The sequence below is a fragment of the Pseudophryne corroboree genome, chromosome 1, assembly GCF_028390025.1.
Source record: "Pseudophryne corroboree isolate aPseCor3 chromosome 1, aPseCor3.hap2, whole genome shotgun sequence".
In the NCBI taxonomy this organism is placed as follows: domain Eukaryota; kingdom Metazoa; phylum Chordata; class Amphibia; order Anura; family Myobatrachidae; genus Pseudophryne; species Pseudophryne corroboree.
The window spans coordinates 857652704-857669757 of NC_086444.1; the positions used below are offsets into that span (position 1 = coordinate 857652704).

Below are 17054 nucleotides of genomic sequence, written 5' to 3' on the forward strand. Positions count from 1 at the left end.
CCAAAGCGCTTACGTGATTTTCCGCCCAGTGCAGAATCCTGGTGGCTTCCGCCATTGCCACTCTGCTCCTTGTTCCGCCTTGGCGGTTTACATGAGCAGTAATGGGTGGGGGATTTTGGGATCTGCACTGGACCAGATTGTATAAAAATTTGACAAATGTCATACAATTTGTATATCAAATGAGGCAAAAATGACAAGAATGGTGACCAACATAAAGCTACCGACTTTGCCTTTAGGGCTTTTAGGGTAGAACTGGGTTGGCGGTGCTCCCAGACATCAGTTCAGATCAAACTATGAAAGGGTTGTTTTGCAGAGAAGCAAAAGAGGGACTGTTTTTGTGTCTCTCTGGGGCACACTTAGTTTAAATAGACTGATAGGTAAGTTTGTGAAAGTATAAACAATGTATATGCAAAGATAAAACTTAACTTTTAATTTTTTAAACAGACGAAAACAATGATAAAAATGTTGCTGTGTATGTCAGCAATATTGATTAAGACAAGTATTAAATACAAATACAAATAAGAAGATATGTTACTCACTGGGTATACCGTAGGTGGCAGAAGATTTGTCTGCACACCCACTGGATATTAAGCGAGTGTTAATGTTCGACGTTTGTCAAAAGCGAAAATATAGAAATTCTTGTTATCTCCATCCACTTATGAATAGATATACACCTGTATATTCATAAGAGCGATTCAAGATGAACCGGCTTTTGTGAATCCGGACTCCTGGTGGACTAGTCAGCTTAGGTAAGTATGCTGCAAAAATCGCTGGTGGTGGATTTTACTGATCGGCAGAAGGTAGGTTCCTTAATACTACAGTACCCAGTATTCCCAGAGGGTCACCCTTTCTGGTACTAACCAGGCCCAATGCTGCTTGGCTTCCAAGATCAGACGAGATCGGGCATGTCCAGCATGGTTTGACTGTAGAAAGTCAGGTAAGTGCCTATCTGCTGGGGGGAGGGCTGCTGCTGCTTGAGCTGATTAGGACAAATTAATCTGATAGATAACGCCAAATATTGCCCAAGATGCAGCTTGAAAGAGAGACACCGCAATATAAATGAGTGAAATGGGTGCAAAATTATTTGTTTCTCTCGTGGGAAATCCCTCATAAAGGAATTCAGATAAGAACAAATACCAAATTTTCCACAAAGAAATTGTGGTATGGCATTAAACAGAATGGTATGTCCTCATTGCTGAATTATATCTTGTGATTGAAGGTGCTGTAAGGATTCACCCTTATGTCAATTTCCAAAAGATATCAATGCAGTAATATAACCTGAGTAAATGATCAGGAAATGTCAAAGTTGCAAATGTGTTCTCAAAATAATACAGAAATAATATATGCTGAAACATGCAATTTCACAAAAAATGCAGCACAAAAAGCTGCCTAAACTACTCTGTCTGCTGAAAATAAAAAAATAAAAAATAAAAAAAATTATATTGCAGTGATCACAGAAATAGATTGCTGAATGAATTGTGAAAATAATGGCTCATATAGTAACATGAAAATTCACATAGAATCCAGCACATGAGCTGCCTTGGCAGCTGTCTGTCTGTTATAGAAAAATATAATTGTATTTAAATAATCATCACAATGATGAATTACTAAATAAGTTGCAGAGATACCATACGCTGACTTCAAATAGCACAATGAAAATACACATAGACTCCAGCACACAAGATGCAAAAGCAGCTATCTGTCTATTAAGGAAAGATACAGCTGTATTTAAACAATTGTAACAATTTGTAAAGACCGAATGTATATGAATAAATACTGGCAATAGTATTGCAAAAGCAAAGCTCTCCTGCTGCAAGGATGTGTGTAATACACTGAATTGACTGACTGAACTGGTAGCTCTGACACTAGTAATAAAGGCTTAGATGCACAAATAGCAGGCTAATGAATAGTTTCGACAATGACCTTGACAAAGACCTCTGGTCGAAACGCGTTGGTGTGAGGGCTACACATTACCTACGGACTTTACAGACTGCCATTTATTAAGGTGAGATAATCCGGATCTATCCCATCTTTGTAACTGTGTAAATATCTTCTGGACTGTCCATTAGGATTGTGCCCTATTGCTATTTTTGATTGTAATAAATTTCCTTTACTTACTTCCACTCGTGATATATGTTTCATTATACCGAGATTGGAAGTCCTCGATAAGTGGAGTCCCACTTCCTAGGAAGGGAGTGGGGAAAGAAACTGCTACGGGCTTGACATCATTTTTGAAAACTGTAAGTGGGGTACGCCTGCCCAATTTTTCCATCATTTTTCTATTGTTGAACATGATCTACGGTTAAAAGATACCTTTATGGGTTTATTGAATACACTTTAAGTGTGAGTACGGTACGCTGGTTTATTCTCCCGGCTATCAGTGGGGTTGATGAAATCGACTCCATTGGGAGTTATTAATTGGGCCATTGTTTTCTCCCTATTCTCTCTCACGCTGGGGTACCATCTTGGGAGGAACCGATAGAAGAAGAGCCCGCTTCCGTCCGGTCAGGAGAAGTTTGGACCCATAAAGAAACCTTTATGAGTGGAAACTCTTCCTTTCTATACGTGAGTACGGTACGCATTATCGTGACTAACAGCAAAATCTAGAAGCATCTATCTCTCCTAAATCCTGGACGTACTACACGATATTGTGCTTCTATTTGGTCTTTGAGGGACTTCGGACCAATCCGGAGGGGATTCCTCTACCCAATGAACTAGAGGAAAAAGAAACTATTCATTAGCCTGCTATTTGTGCATCTAAGCCTTTATTACTAGTGTCAGAGCTACCAGTTCAGTCAGTCAATTCAGTGTATTACACACATCCTTGCAGCAGGAGAGCTTTGCTTTTGCAATACTATTGCCAGTATTTATTCATATACATTCGGTCTTTACAAATTGTTACAATTGTTTAAATACAGCTGTATCTTTCCTTAATAGACAGATAGCTGCTTTTGCATCTTGTGTGCTGGAGTCTATGTGTATTTTCATTGTGCTATTTGAAGTCAGCGTATGGTATCTCTGCAACTTATTTAGTCATTCATCATTGTGATGATTATTTAAATGCAATTATATTTTTCTATAACAGACAGACAGCTGCCAAGGCAGCTCATGTGCTGGATTCTATGTGAATTTTCATGTTACTATATGAGCCATTATTTTCACAATTCATTCAGCAATCTATTTCTGTGATCACTGCAATATAATTTTTTTATTTTTTTATTTTCAGCAGACAGAGTAGTTTAGGCAGCTTTTTGTGCTGCATTTTTTGTGAAATTGCATGTTTCAGCATATATTATTTCTGTATTATTTTGAGAACACATTTGCAACTTTGACATTTCCTGATCATTTACTCAGGTTATATTACTGCATTGATATCTTTTGGAAATTGACATAAGGGTGAATCCTTACAGCACCTTCAAATCACAAGATATAATTCAGCAATGAGGACATACCATTCTGTTTAATGCCATACCACAATTTCTTTGTGGAAAATTTGGTATTTGTTCTTATCTGAATTCCTTTATGGGGGATTTCCCACGAGAGAAAAATAATTTTGCACTCATTTATATTGCGGTGTCTCTCTTTCAAGCTGCATCTTGGGCAATATTTGGCATTATCTATCAGATTAATTTGTCCTAATCAGCTTAAGCAGCAGCAGCCCTCCCCCCAGCAGATAGGCACTTACCTGACTTTCTACACAGTGGCGGTTCTTGCCACGGGCAAGCAGGACTTTTGCCCGGGGCGCCGCCTTCCGGAGGGCGCCGCACCGTGGCAAGATCCGCCACTGCTGCCCGCTGTGTCCCCCGTCCGCCTCCGCTGCCGTCCCCGGCGCCTCCTGTGAAGGGAACTAGACGCTATGCGTCTAGTTTCCCTTCGTGGAGAGTAACTGCTGAGCGGTGCGCGATGACGTCATCGCGCACCGCACAGCAAAGGTCCTCTCCACGAAGGGAACTAGACGCATAGCGCTTTCAATGTACAGGGGGCGTGACTCACCACGCCCCCTGTATTAGGCCACGCCCCTTTCCTGCCCGGGGCGCTCTGCGCCCTTGAACCGGCCCTGTTTCTACAGTCATACCATGCTGGACATGCCCGATCTCGTCTGATCTTGGAAGCCAAGCAGCATTGGGCCTGGTTAGTACCAGAAAGGGTGACCCTCTGGGAATACTGGGTACTGTAGTATTAAGGAACCTACCTTCTGCCGATCAGTAAAATCCACCACCAGCTATTTTTGCAGCATACTTACCTAAGCTGACTAGTCCACCAGGAGTCCGGATTCACAAAAGCCGGTTCATCTTGAATCTCTCTTATGAATATACAGGTGTATATCTATTCATAAGTGGATGGAGATAACAAGAATTTCTATATTTTCGCTTTTGACAAACGTCGAACATTAACACTCGCTTAATATCCAGTGGGTGTGCAGACAAATCTTCTGCCACCTACGGTATACCCAGTGAGTAACATATCTTCTTATTTGTATTTGTATTTAATACTTGTCTTAATCAATATTGCTAACATACACAGCAACATTTTTATCATTGTTTTCGTCTGTTTAAAAAATTAAAAGTTAAGTTTTATCTTTGCATATACATTGTTTATACTTTCACAAACTTATCTATCAGTCTATTTAAACTAAGTGTGCCCCAGAGAGACACAAAAACAGTCCCTCTTTTGCTTCTCTGCAAAACAACCCTTTCACGGTTTACATGAGCCACAGCTGTGACGTTGTCTGATTGAATCAGAACCGGTAGGTCGCGAAGAAGATTCTCCACTTGACGTAGGTCGTTGTATATGGCCCTCAATTCCAGTACATTGATGTGTAGACAAGCCTCCTGGCTTGACCATATCCCCTGAAAATTTCTTCCTTGTGTGTCTGCTCCCCATCCTCGAAGGCTCGCTTCCGTGATCATCAGAACCCAGTCTTGAATGCCGAACCTGTGACCCTCTAGAAGGTGAGCACTCTGTAGCCACCATAGGAGAGACACCCTGGCCCTGGGGGACAGGCTTATTTTCTGATGAATTTGAAGATGGGACCCGGACCACTTGTCCAGAAGGTCCCACTGAAACGTCCTCGCATGAAACCTGCCGAAGGGGATGGCCTCGTAGGTCGCCACCATCTTTCCCAGTACTCATCAGGTACGCCTGATGAGGGGGATATATGGGGACATGAAGGTATGTGTCCTTTATGTCCAGTGACACCATAAATTCCCCCCCCCCCCCCCCCCATCCAGGCTGGAGATAACTGCCCAGAGCGATTCCATCTTGAATTTGAACTTTTTCAAGTACAGGTTTAGGGACTTTAAATTTAGAATGGGTCTGACCGAGCCATCCGGTTTCGGGACCACAAATAGGGTTGAATAGTACCCCTTCCACTGTTGAGCTAGGGGAAATTCGACAACCACTTGTTGTTGACACAGTTTTTGAATTGCAGCTAAAACTATCTCCCTCTCTGGGGGAGAAGCCGGTAAAGCCGATCTGAAAAACCGGCGAGGAGGCATGTCTTCGAATTCTAGCTTGTAGCCTTGGGATACAATTTCCATTGCCCAAGGATCCACGCCTGACTGAACCCAGACGTGGCTGAAGAGTCGAAGACGTGCCCCCACTGGCGCAGACTCACTCAGTGGAGCCCCAGCGTCATGCGGTGGATTTAGTAGAAGCCGGGGAGTACTTCTGCTCCTGGGAACTAGCCGTAGCAGACTGCTTTTTCCCTCTTCCCTTACCTCTGGCGAGGAAGGAAGAGCCCCGACCTCTTCTAGATTTATGTGACCGAAAGGACTGCATCTGATATTGCGGCGTTTTCTTTTGTTGTGGGGAAACATAAGGTAAAAAATAAGATTTTACTTACCGATAAATCTATTTCTCGTAGTCCGTAGTGGATGCTGGGGACTCCGTCAGGACCATGGGGATTAGCGGCTCCGCAGGAGACAGGGCACAAAACTAAAGCTTTAGGATCAGGTGGTGTGTACTGGCTCCTCCCCCTATGACCCTCCTCCAAGCCTCAGTTAGGATACTGTGCCCGGACGAGCGTACACAATAAGGAAGGATATTGAATCCCGGGTAAGACTCATACCAGCCACACCAATCACACCGTATAACTTGTGATCTAAACCCAGTTAACAGTATGACAAACGTAGGAGCCTCTGAACAGACGGCTCACAACAATAACAACCCGATTTTTTTGTAACAATAACTATGTACAAGTATTGCAGACAATCCGCACTTGGGATGGGCGCCCAGCATCCACTACGGACTACGAGAAATAGATTTATCGGTAAGTAAAATCTTATTTTCTCTGACGTCCTAAGTGGATGCTGGGGACTCCGTCAGGACCATGGGGATTATACCAAAGCTCCCAAACGGGCGGGAGAGTGCGGATGACTCTGCAGCACCGAATGAGAGAACTCCAGGTCCTCTTTAGCCAGGGTATCAAATTTGTAGAATTTTACAAACGTGTTCTCCCCCGACCACGTAGCTGCTCGGCAGAGTTGTAATGCCGAGACCCCTCGGGCAGCCGCCCAGGATGAGCCCACCTTCCTTGTGGAATGGGCCTTGACAGATTTAGGCTGTGGCAGGCCTGCCACAGAATGTGCAAGTTGAATTGTGCTACAAATCCAACGAGCAATCGTCTGCTTAGAAGCAGGAGCACCCAGCTTGTTGGGTGCATACAGTATAAACAGCGAGTCAGATTTTCTGACTCCAGCCGTCCTTGAAATGTATATTTTCAATGCCCTGACAACGTCCAGCAACTTGGAATCTTCCAAATCGCTAGTAGCCGCAGGCACCACAATAGGCTGGTTCAGGTGAAACGCTGACACCACCTTAGGCAGAAACTGAGGACGCGTCCGCAGTTCTGCCCTGTCCGAATGGAAAATCAGATATGGGCTCTTATACGATAAAGCCGCCAATTCTGATACTCTCCTGGCTGAAGCCAGGGCCAGTAGCATGGTTACTTTCCATGTAAGATATTTCAAATCCACCGATTTGAGTGGCTCAAACCAATGGGATTTGAGAAAATCCAAAACTACATTCAGGTCCCACGGAGCCACTGGGGGCACAACCGGGGGCTGTATATGTAGTACTCCTTTTACAAAAGTCTGGACTTCAGGAAATGAAGCCAATTCTTTCTGGAAGAAAATCGACAGGGCCGAAATCTGAACCTTAATGGACCCCAATTTGAGGCCCATAGACAATCCTGTTTGCAGGAAATGTAGGAATCGACCCAGTTGAAATTCCTCCGTGGGGGCCTTCCTGGCCTCACACCACGCAACATATTTTCTCCAAATGCGGTGATAATGTTGTGCAGTCACCTCCTTCCTGGCTTTAACCAGTGTAGGAATGACCTCTTCTGGAATGCCTTTTTCCTTTAGAATTCGGCGTTCAACCGCCATGCCGTCAAACGCAGCCGCGGTAAGTCTTGGAATAGACACGGTCCCTGCTGAATCAGGTCCCGTCTTAGAGGTAGAGGCCACGGATTTTCCGTGAGCATCTCCTGAAGTTCCGGGTACCAAGTTCTTCTTGGCCAATCCGGAGCCACGAGTATCGTTCTTACTCCCCTTTGCCGTATAATTCTCAGTACTTTGGGTATGAGAGGCAGAGGAGGAAACACATACACTGACTGGTACACCCACGGTGTTACCAGAGCGTCCACAGCTATTGCCTGACGGTCTCTTGACCTGGCGCAATACCTGTCCAGTTTTTTGTTGAGGCGAGACGCCATCATATCCACCTTTGGTTTTTCCCAACGGTTCACAATCATGTGGAAGACTTCTGGATGAAGTCCCCACTCTCCCGGGTGTAGATCGTGTCTGCTGAGGAAGTCTGCTTCCCAGTTGTCTACTCCCGGAATGAACACTGCTGACAGTGCTATCACATGATCTTCCGCCCAGCGAAGGATCCTTGCAGCTTCTGCCATTGCTCTCCTGCTTCTTGTGCCGCCCTGTCTGTTTACGTGGGCGACTGCCGTGATGTTGTCCGACTGGATCAACACCGGCTGACCCTGAAGCAGGGGTTTTGCCAGGCTTAGAGCATTGTAAATTGCTCTTAGCTCCAGTATATTTATATGAAGAGACATCTCCAGGCTTGACCATACTCCCTGGAAGTTTCTTCCCTGTGTGACCGCTCCCCAGCCTCTCAGACTGGCATCCGTGGTCACCAGGACCCAGTCCTGTATGCCGAATCTGCGGCCCTCTAACAGATGAGCACTCTGCAACCACCACAGAAGAGACACCCTTGTCCGTGGCGATAAGGTTATCCGCTGATGCATCTGCAGATGCGATCCGGACCATTTGTCCAGCAGATCCCACTGAAAAGTTCGTGCGTGGAATCTGCCGAATGGAATTGCTTCGTAAGAAGCCACCATCTTTCCCAGGACTCTTGTGCATTGATGCACAGACACTTTTCCTGGTTTTAGGAGGTTCCTGACAAGTTCGGATAACTCCTTGGCTTTCTCCTCCGGAAGAAACACCTTTTTCTGAACCGTGTCCAGAATCATTCCCAGGAACAGCAGACGTGTTGTCGGGGTCAACTGAGATTTTGGAAAATTCAGAATCTACCGGTGTTGTTGCAGCACTACTTGGGTTAGTGCTACTCCGTCCTCCAGCTGTTCTCTGGACCTTGCCCTTATCAGGAGATCGTCCAAGTAAGGGATAATTAATACGCCTCTTCTTCGCAGAAGAATCATCATTTCGGCCATTACCTTGGTAAAGACCCGAGGTGCCGTGGACAATCCAAACGGCAGCGTCTGAAACTGATAATGACAGTTTTGCACCACGAACCTGAGGTACCCTTGATGTGAAGGGCAAATTGGGACATGCAGGTAAGCATCCTTTATGTCCAGGGACACCATAAAGTCCCCTTCTTCCAGATTCGCTATCACTGCTCTGAGTGATTCCATCTTGAACTTGAATTTTTGTATGTACAGGTTCAAAGATTTCAGATTTAGAATAGGTCTTACCGAGCCGTCCGGCTTCGGTACCACAAATAGCGTGGAGTAATACCCTTTTCCTTGTTGTAGGAGGGGTACCTTGACTATCACCTGCTGAGAAAACAGCTTGTGAATGGCTTCCAATACCGTCGCCCTGTCTGAGGGAGACGTTGGCAAAGCAGACTTTAGGAACCGGCGAGGGGGAGACTTCTCGAATTCCAACCTGTAACCCTGAGATACTACCTGCAGGATCCAAGGGTCCACCTGTGAGCAAGCCCACTGTGCGCTGAAATTCCTGAGTCGACCCCCCACCGCTCCTGAGTCCGCTTGTACAGCCCCAGCGTCATGCTGAGGGCTTTGCAGAACCCTGGGAGGGCTTCTGTTCCTGGGCAGGGGCTGCTTGCTGCCCTCTCTTACCCCTTCCTCTGCCCCGGGGCAGATATGACTGTCCTTTTGCCCTCTTGTTCTTATAGGACCGAAAGGACTGCGGCTGAAAAGACGGTGTCTTTTTCTGTTGGGAGGGGGTCTGAGGTAAAAAGGTGGATTTTCCGGCAGTTGCCGTGGCCACCAGATCCGATAGACCTACGCCAAATAATTCTTCCCCTTTATACGGCAATACTTCCATATGTCGTTTGGAATCCGCATCACCTAACCACTGTCGTGTCCATAAACTTCTTCTGGCAGATATGGACATCGCACTTACTCTCGATGCCAGAGTGCAAATATCCCTCTGAGCATCTCGCATATAAAGAAAAGCATCCTTTAATTGCTCTATAGTCAATAAAATACTGTCCCTATCCAGGGTATCAATATTTTCAGTCAGGGAATCCGACCAGACCACCCCAGCACTGCACATCCAGGCTGAGGCGATGGCTGGTCGCAGTATAACACCAGTATGTGTGTATATACTCTTTAGGGTAGTTTCCAGCCTCCTATCAGCTGGATCCTTGAGGGCGGCCGTATCAGGAGACGGTAACGCCACTTGTTTTGATAAGCGTGTGAGCGCCTTATCCACCCTAGGGGGTGTTTCCCAGCGCGCCCTAACCTCTGGCGGGAAAGGGTATAATGCCAATAACTTTTTTGAAATTAGCACTTTTCTATCTGGGTTAACCCACGCTTCATCACATACATCATTCAATTCCTCTGATTCAGGAAAAACTACAGGTAGTTTTTTCACCCCCCACATAATACCCCTTTTTGTGGTACTTGCAGTATCAGAGATATGCAAAGCCTCCTTCATTGCCGTGATCATATAACGCGTGGCTCTACTTGAAAATACGTTTGTTTCTTCACCGTCGACACTAGATTCAGTGTCCGTGTCTGGGTCTGTGTCGACCGACTGAGGTAAAGGGCGTTTTACAGCCCCTGACGGTGTCTGAGACGCCTGGGCAGGTACTAACTGGTTTTCCGGCCGTCTCATGTCGTCAACTGATTTTTGTAATGTGCTGATATTATCACGTAATTCCATAAACAAAGCCATCCATTCCGGTGTCGACTCCCTGGGGGGTGACATCACCATTACCGGCAATTGCTCTGCCTCCACACCAACATCGTCCTCATACATGTCAACACACACGTACCGACACACAGCAGACACACAGGGAATGCTCTTATCGAAGACAGGACCCCACTAGCCCTTTGGGGAGACAGAGGGAGAGTTTGCCAGCACACACCCAAGCGCTATAATATATATGGGAACAACCTTATATAAGTGTTGTATCCTTATAGCAGCTTAAATATATAAAATATCGCCATAAAAAGTGCCCCCCCTCTCTGTTTTACCCTGTTTCTGTAGTGCAGTGCAGGGGAGAGTCCTGGGAGCCTTCCTCACAGCGGAGCTGAGCAGGAAAATGGCGCTGTGTGCTGAGGAGAATAAGCCCCGCCCCCTATTCCGGCGGGCTTTTCTCCCGTAGTTTGTAATATCTGGCAGGGGTTAAATACATCCATATAGCCTCAAGGGCTATATGTGATGTATTTTTTAGCCATAAAAGGTATTTACATTGCTGCCCAGGGCGCCCCCAGCAGCGCCCTGCACCCTCCGTGACCGTTGGTGAGAAGTGTGTGACAAACAATGGCGCACAGCTGCAGTGCTGTGCGCTACCTTCAAGAAGACTGAAGAGCCTTCTGCCGCCGGTTTCTGGACCTTCAATCTTCAGCATCTGCAAGGGGGGTCGGCGGCGCGGCTCCGGGACGAACCCCAGGGTGAGACTTGTGTTCCGACTCCCTCTGGAGCTAATGGTGTCCAGTAGCCTAAGAAGCCAATCCATCCTGCACGCAGGTGAGTTGAACTTCTCTCCCCTAAGTCCTTCGCTGCAGTGAGCCTGTTGCCAGCAGGACTCACTGAAAATAATAAACCTAAAAACTTTTTCTAAGCAGCTCCTTAAGAGAGCCACCTAGATTGCACCCTGCTCGGACGGGCACAAAAACCTAACTGAGGCTTGGAGGAGGGTCATAGGGGGAGGAGCCAGTACACACCACCTGATCCTAAAGCTTTAGTTTTGTGCCCTGTCTCCTGCGGAGCCGCTAATCCCCATGGTACTGACAGAGTCCCCAGCATCCACTTAGGACGTCAGAGAAAAGTAGATTTGCCGGCGGTAGCTGTGGAAACCAGGTCCGCGAGACCTTCCTCAAATAAATCCTCACCTTTGTAAGGCAAAACTTCCATATGCTTCTTTGAGTCGGCACCACCCATCCATTGGCGGGTCCACAGGGCTCGCCTAGCAGAAATCGCCATGGCGTTGGCTCTCGAACCTAGTAGCCCAACGTCTCTCTGAGCATCTCTCATATATAAGACTGCGTCTTTAATGTGACCTAAGGTCAGTAACATGGTATCCCTATCAAGGGTATCAATGTCAGCTGACAAGGTATCCGTCCAAGCCGCAAAAGCGCTACAAACCCAAGCCGACGCTATTGCCGGTCTGAGCAAGGCCCCCACATGTGTATAAATAGATTTTAAGGTAGTTTCCTGCCTGCGATCAGCAGGATCCTTGAGGGCGGCCGTGTCTGGAGACTGCAGCGCCACCTTTTTGGACAAGCGCGTTAACGCCTTGTCCACCCTGGGTGAGGATTCCCACCGTAACCTGTCCTGCGCAGGGAAAGGATACGCCATAAGAATTCTTTTGGGAATCTGCAGTTTCTTGTCTGGAGTTTCCCAAGCCTTTTCAAATAACTCGTTCAGCTCATGAGATGGGGGAAAGGTTACCTCAGGTTTCTTTTCCTTAAACATGTGTACCCTCTTGTCAGGGACAGCGGGGTCATCAGTGATATGTAAAACATCCTTTATTGCAATAATCATATAAATGAATACTTTTGGCCACCGTTGGGTGTTACCTCGCATCATCGTAGTCGACACTGGAATCAGAATCCGTGTCGTATCAGTGTCTGCTACTTGGGACAGGGGACGTTTCTGAGACCCTGAAGGGCCCTGTGACACAGCCAAAGCCATGGAGTGATTCCCTGTTCTATCCCTGGACTCTGCTTTGTCCAACCTCTGATGTAATAAAGACACATTTGCATTTAAAACATTCAGCATATCCATCCAATCATGTGTCGGCGTTGCCGACGGAGACACCACAATCATCTGCTCCACCTCCTCCTTAGATGAGCCTTCTGCTTCAGACATGCCAACACACGCGTACCGACACCCCCACACACTCAGGGATATATCTATATGGAGACAGTTCCCCAATAAGGCCCTTTGGAGAGACAGAGAGAGAGTATGCCAGCTCACAACCAGCGCCAACTGACACTGGAAACCAAATTCCCAGACCAAACAGCGCTTTTATATAAATATATAAACACTCACTGCGCCAATAAAGTACCCCCCCCTTCTTTTTTTACCTCTGTTACCGTGTTCAGCAGGGGAGATTCCGGGGAGCCAGCTTCTCTGCAGTGTGCTGTGGAGAAAATGGCGCTGGTTAGTGCTGGAGGATCAAGCTCCGCCCCCTCAGCGGCGGCCTTCGGTCCCGCTCAAAATTACTATACTGGCGGGAGATTCTATAATATTGTGCCTCCGCAGCCTCTATTTATATAATTAGCCAGTCCCAATAGGTTTATAATTGCTGCCCAGGGCGCCCCCCCTGCGCCCTGCACCCTTCAGTGCCCGCTGTGGGTGTTGTGTGTGGGAGCAATGGCGCTGCGCGTTACCTCAGAGAAGATCTGAAGTCTTCAGCCGCCTTTGAAGACTTCTTTCTTCTTATACTCACCCGGCTTCTATTTTCCAGCTCTGTGAGGACGGCGGTGCGGCTCCGGGACGAACGGCGAGGGAGAGACCTGCGTTCCGACCCTCTGGAGCTAATGGTGTCCAGTAGCCTAAGAAGCAGAGCCTATCATTTAAGTAGGTCTGCTTCTCTCTCCTCAGTCCCACGATGCAGGGAGCCTGTTGCCAGCAGTGCTCCCTGAAAATAAAAACCTAACAAAATTATTTTTCAGAGAAACTCAGGAGAGCTCCCCTGTAGTGCATCCAATCTCCTCTGGGCACAGGATCTAACTGAGGTCTGGAGGAGGGGCATAGAGGGAGGAGCCAGTGCACACCCATTCTAAAGTTCTTTATAGTGCCCATGTCTCCTGCGGAGCCCGTCTATACCCCCATGGTCCTTACGGAGTCCCCAGCATCCTCTAGGACGTAAGAGAAATAATATATATGTACACAAGGTACTCTCAAGCAACACGTAGTGAAAGCTAGGAAAATAATATTTCCATATAAATACTAATAAAGGAAAAAGAACAGGAACCCAACAGCAGCACCCCACCGGGCGGAATCCCAGGAGCGAGCACAGCTAGTCCCCTCGCGGGCTTGCTGCGCTCACTACGCTTTGGGCCCAGTGGTAAGCTGTGCTCGCCACAGGATCTATTCCCACTTGGGCAGTGGTGTGGACCCACCACCTGAGTGGTAATAACGGGCTATGGTCGAGATTCCGACTGCCGCCATTTTACTGGCTGTCGGAATTCAGGAGTCGGTCTTGTGACCACCTGTATATTAACTGCATCCCCATCATCTATAGAAGGGCAAAAAAAAAAAAAAAGCTTATTTTGTCAATACTCTGCTCGGCAATGAGGAAATTACTTCAAAACACAATTTAAAACAGCAGTTTACATTGAATCCTTTAAGGCTGGCAAAATGGGAAACTCTTTAAACAAACTGAGGCATTCACATTAAGCATACTAAAACTGCAAAATGTAAAGAAAATTAAAATAAAAAAAACATAGTAGGATTTACTGCCCCATCAAACAACCCTTCAAGTTTACAAAAAACTTCCCACATTGCATACAATTAGATAAGAAAGCTAGTGCATTACATTTTGGGGTACGTTAATAGACTTGCTGTACAACGGAGTGTGAACTGGTAGAAGTATAACCTTGAAATTATTTCCCCCCCAATATTATTTACTTTTCCCTCATATTATGAATTAAAGCAAAAATCATTTGTTTACTCTACGGTCCACTTTGTCTCATTCAGTGTTTGTAATCAAATAAGAATTATTATAGATTGATGTATTTACAGTATATATAGCGACACCCCCTCTTATATTTATTTATATATAGCATTCTTGGGACGTGGTAATAAGGAATGGAGATCTTTTTTATGCTCCTCCAACTAAGGTCATAGGGGACAGGGCAATCAGTTCCTATAGCAATAGGAGCAGTGTGTGTATAATTGAACATACTGTACGAGACGCAGGTTATTCAAATGCTGTAGCTGCTTAATGCAATATCCTTTTAAACCACTACCTAAAGTATGCAGAGGACTGATTTGTAAATGCAGTTGAATATATTAAGTCGGTCAACGACCATCATGGTATTCGGACCAATGAGGTTGTTGCATATTGCCAAAAATTGTGTTCTAATGTATCATTGAAACATGGGGACATGTCAGCAGATTAAGGGGTATATGCAATTAGCGGCGAATCGCGGCAAATTATCGGCCGTTTTTCAACTCGACACAATTCGACAGGCTAATTTCGGCAAGTGGGTGCCGAAATTGACCATATGCAATAAAAAACGGATTCGACAGTCCCGCGGCCGAAAAACGGCCGATTTGACGGATTTTGATCCGGTTTTTTAAAAACGGGAAAAAACGGGAAAAACCCGAAAAAAAATGGCGTGGGGTCCCCCCTCCAAAGCATAACCAGCCTCAGGCTCTTCGAGCTGGTCCTGGTTCTAAAATCCGGGGGGGAAATTGACAGGGATCCCCCGTATTTTTAAAACCAGCACCGGGCTCTGCGCCTGGTGCTGGTGCAAAAAATACGGGGGACAAAGAGTAGGGGTCCCCCGTATTTTATACACCAGCATCGGGCTCCACTAGCTGGACAGATAATGCCGGGGGTCACTTTTATACAGTGCTCTGCGGCCGTGGCATTAAATATCCAACTAGTCACCCCTGGCCGGGGTACCCTGGGGGAGTGGGGACCCCTTCAATCAAGGGGTCACCCCCCCCAGCCACCCAAGGGACAGGGGTGAAGCCCGAGGCTGTCCGCCCCCCCATCCAAGGGCTGCGGATGGGAGGCTGATAGCCTTGAGAAATGTGAAAGAATATTGTTTTTTCCAGTATTACTACAAGTCCCAGCAAGCCTCCCCCGCAAGCTGGTACTTGGAGAACCACAAGTACCAGCATGCAGGAGAAAAACGGGCCCGCTGGTACCTGTAGTTCTACTGGGAAAAAAATATCCAAATAAAAACAGGAGACACACACCTTGATAGTAAAACTTTATTACACAACTGCCGACACACACATACTTACCTATGTTGACCCGCCGACTGCCACAGTCTCCGACGATCCGGGGTACCTGTGAAAAAATTTTGACTCACCTGATCCAGTGTTCGGGAGATAATCCACGTACTTGGTAAAAAAAGAAAACGCATACCCGACCATGCCGGACTGAAAGGGGTCCCATGTTGACACATGGGACCCCTTTACCCGAATGTGCCGGGACCCCACGTGACTCCTGTCACTGAGGTCCCTTCAGCCAATCAGGAAGCGCTACTTCCGTGGCGCTCACCTGATTGGCTGTGCGCGTGTGACCTCAGACAGCGCATCGCACAGCTCCCTCCATTACTTTCAATGGTGGGAACTTTGCCGTCAGCGGTGGGGTTACCCGCGGTCAGCCGCTGACCGCGGGTGACCTCACCGCTAACCGCAAAGTTCCCACTATTGAGTATAATGGAGAGGCTTTGCGAGGCGCTGTCTGACAGCTCAGACGTCCAGCCAATCAGCAGAGTGCCAGGACGTTGCGCTCGCTGATTGGCTGAAGGGACCTCGGTGACAGCAGTCACGTGGTGTCCCGGCATTCGGGGAAAGGGGTCTGATGTGTAAACATGGGACCCCTTTCAGTCCGTGGTTCGGGTAAATGCGGTTTGTTTTTTTGCCAAGTACGTGGATTTATATCTGGACACTGGATTGAGGTGAGTATAATTTTATTCACAGGTACCCCGGATCGTCGGATCAGGAGACGTGGCAGTCGGCGTGTCAACATAGGTAAGTATGTGTGTCGGCAGGTGTGTAATAAAGTTTTACTATCAAGGTGTGTGTTTTTATTTGGGTATTTTTTTTCCAGTAGTACTACAGGTACCAGCGGGCCCGTTTTTCTCCCGCATGCTGCTACTTGTGGTTCTCCAAGTACCAGCTTGCGGGGGAGGCTTGCTGGGACTTGTAGTACTACAGGAAAAAACAATATTCTTAACATTTTCTCAAGGCTATCAGCCTCCCATCCGCAGCCCTTGGATGGGGGGGGGGGGGGGGGACAGCCTCAGGCTTCACCCCTGGCCCTTGGGTGGCTGGGGGGGGGACCCCTTGATTGAAGGGGTCCCAACTCCCCCAGGGTACCCCGGCCAGGGGTGACTAGTTGGATATTTAATGCCACGGCCGCAGGGCGCTGTATAAAAGTGACCTCCGGCTGTGGCATTATCTGTCCAGCTAGTGGAGCCCGATGCTGGTGTATAAAATACGGGGGACCCCTACTCTTTTTGTCCCCCGTATTTTTTGCACCAGCACCAGGCGCAGAGCCCGGTGCTGGTTTTAAAAATACGGGGGATCCCTGTCATTTCCCCCCCCCCCCCGGATTTTAGAACCAGGATCGGCTCGAAGAGGCAGAGGCTGGTTATACTTTGGAGGGGGGACCCCACGCCATTTTTT

At 47.1% G+C, this 17054-nt stretch overlaps 1 protein-coding gene and 2 pseudogenes across 1 annotated transcript in view; 1 reads left to right on the top strand and 2 right to left on the bottom strand.

Moving 5' to 3' along the window:
- Nucleotides 1-17054, bottom strand: part of KCMF1 (potassium channel modulatory factor 1) — a 185429-nt gene that overhangs the window by 43662 nt on the left and 124713 nt on the right. The window lies entirely within an intron of this gene.
- Nucleotides 813-931, bottom strand: LOC134954143 (5S ribosomal RNA; annotated as a pseudogene).
- On the top strand, nucleotides 4062-4180 carry LOC134947824 (5S ribosomal RNA; annotated as a pseudogene).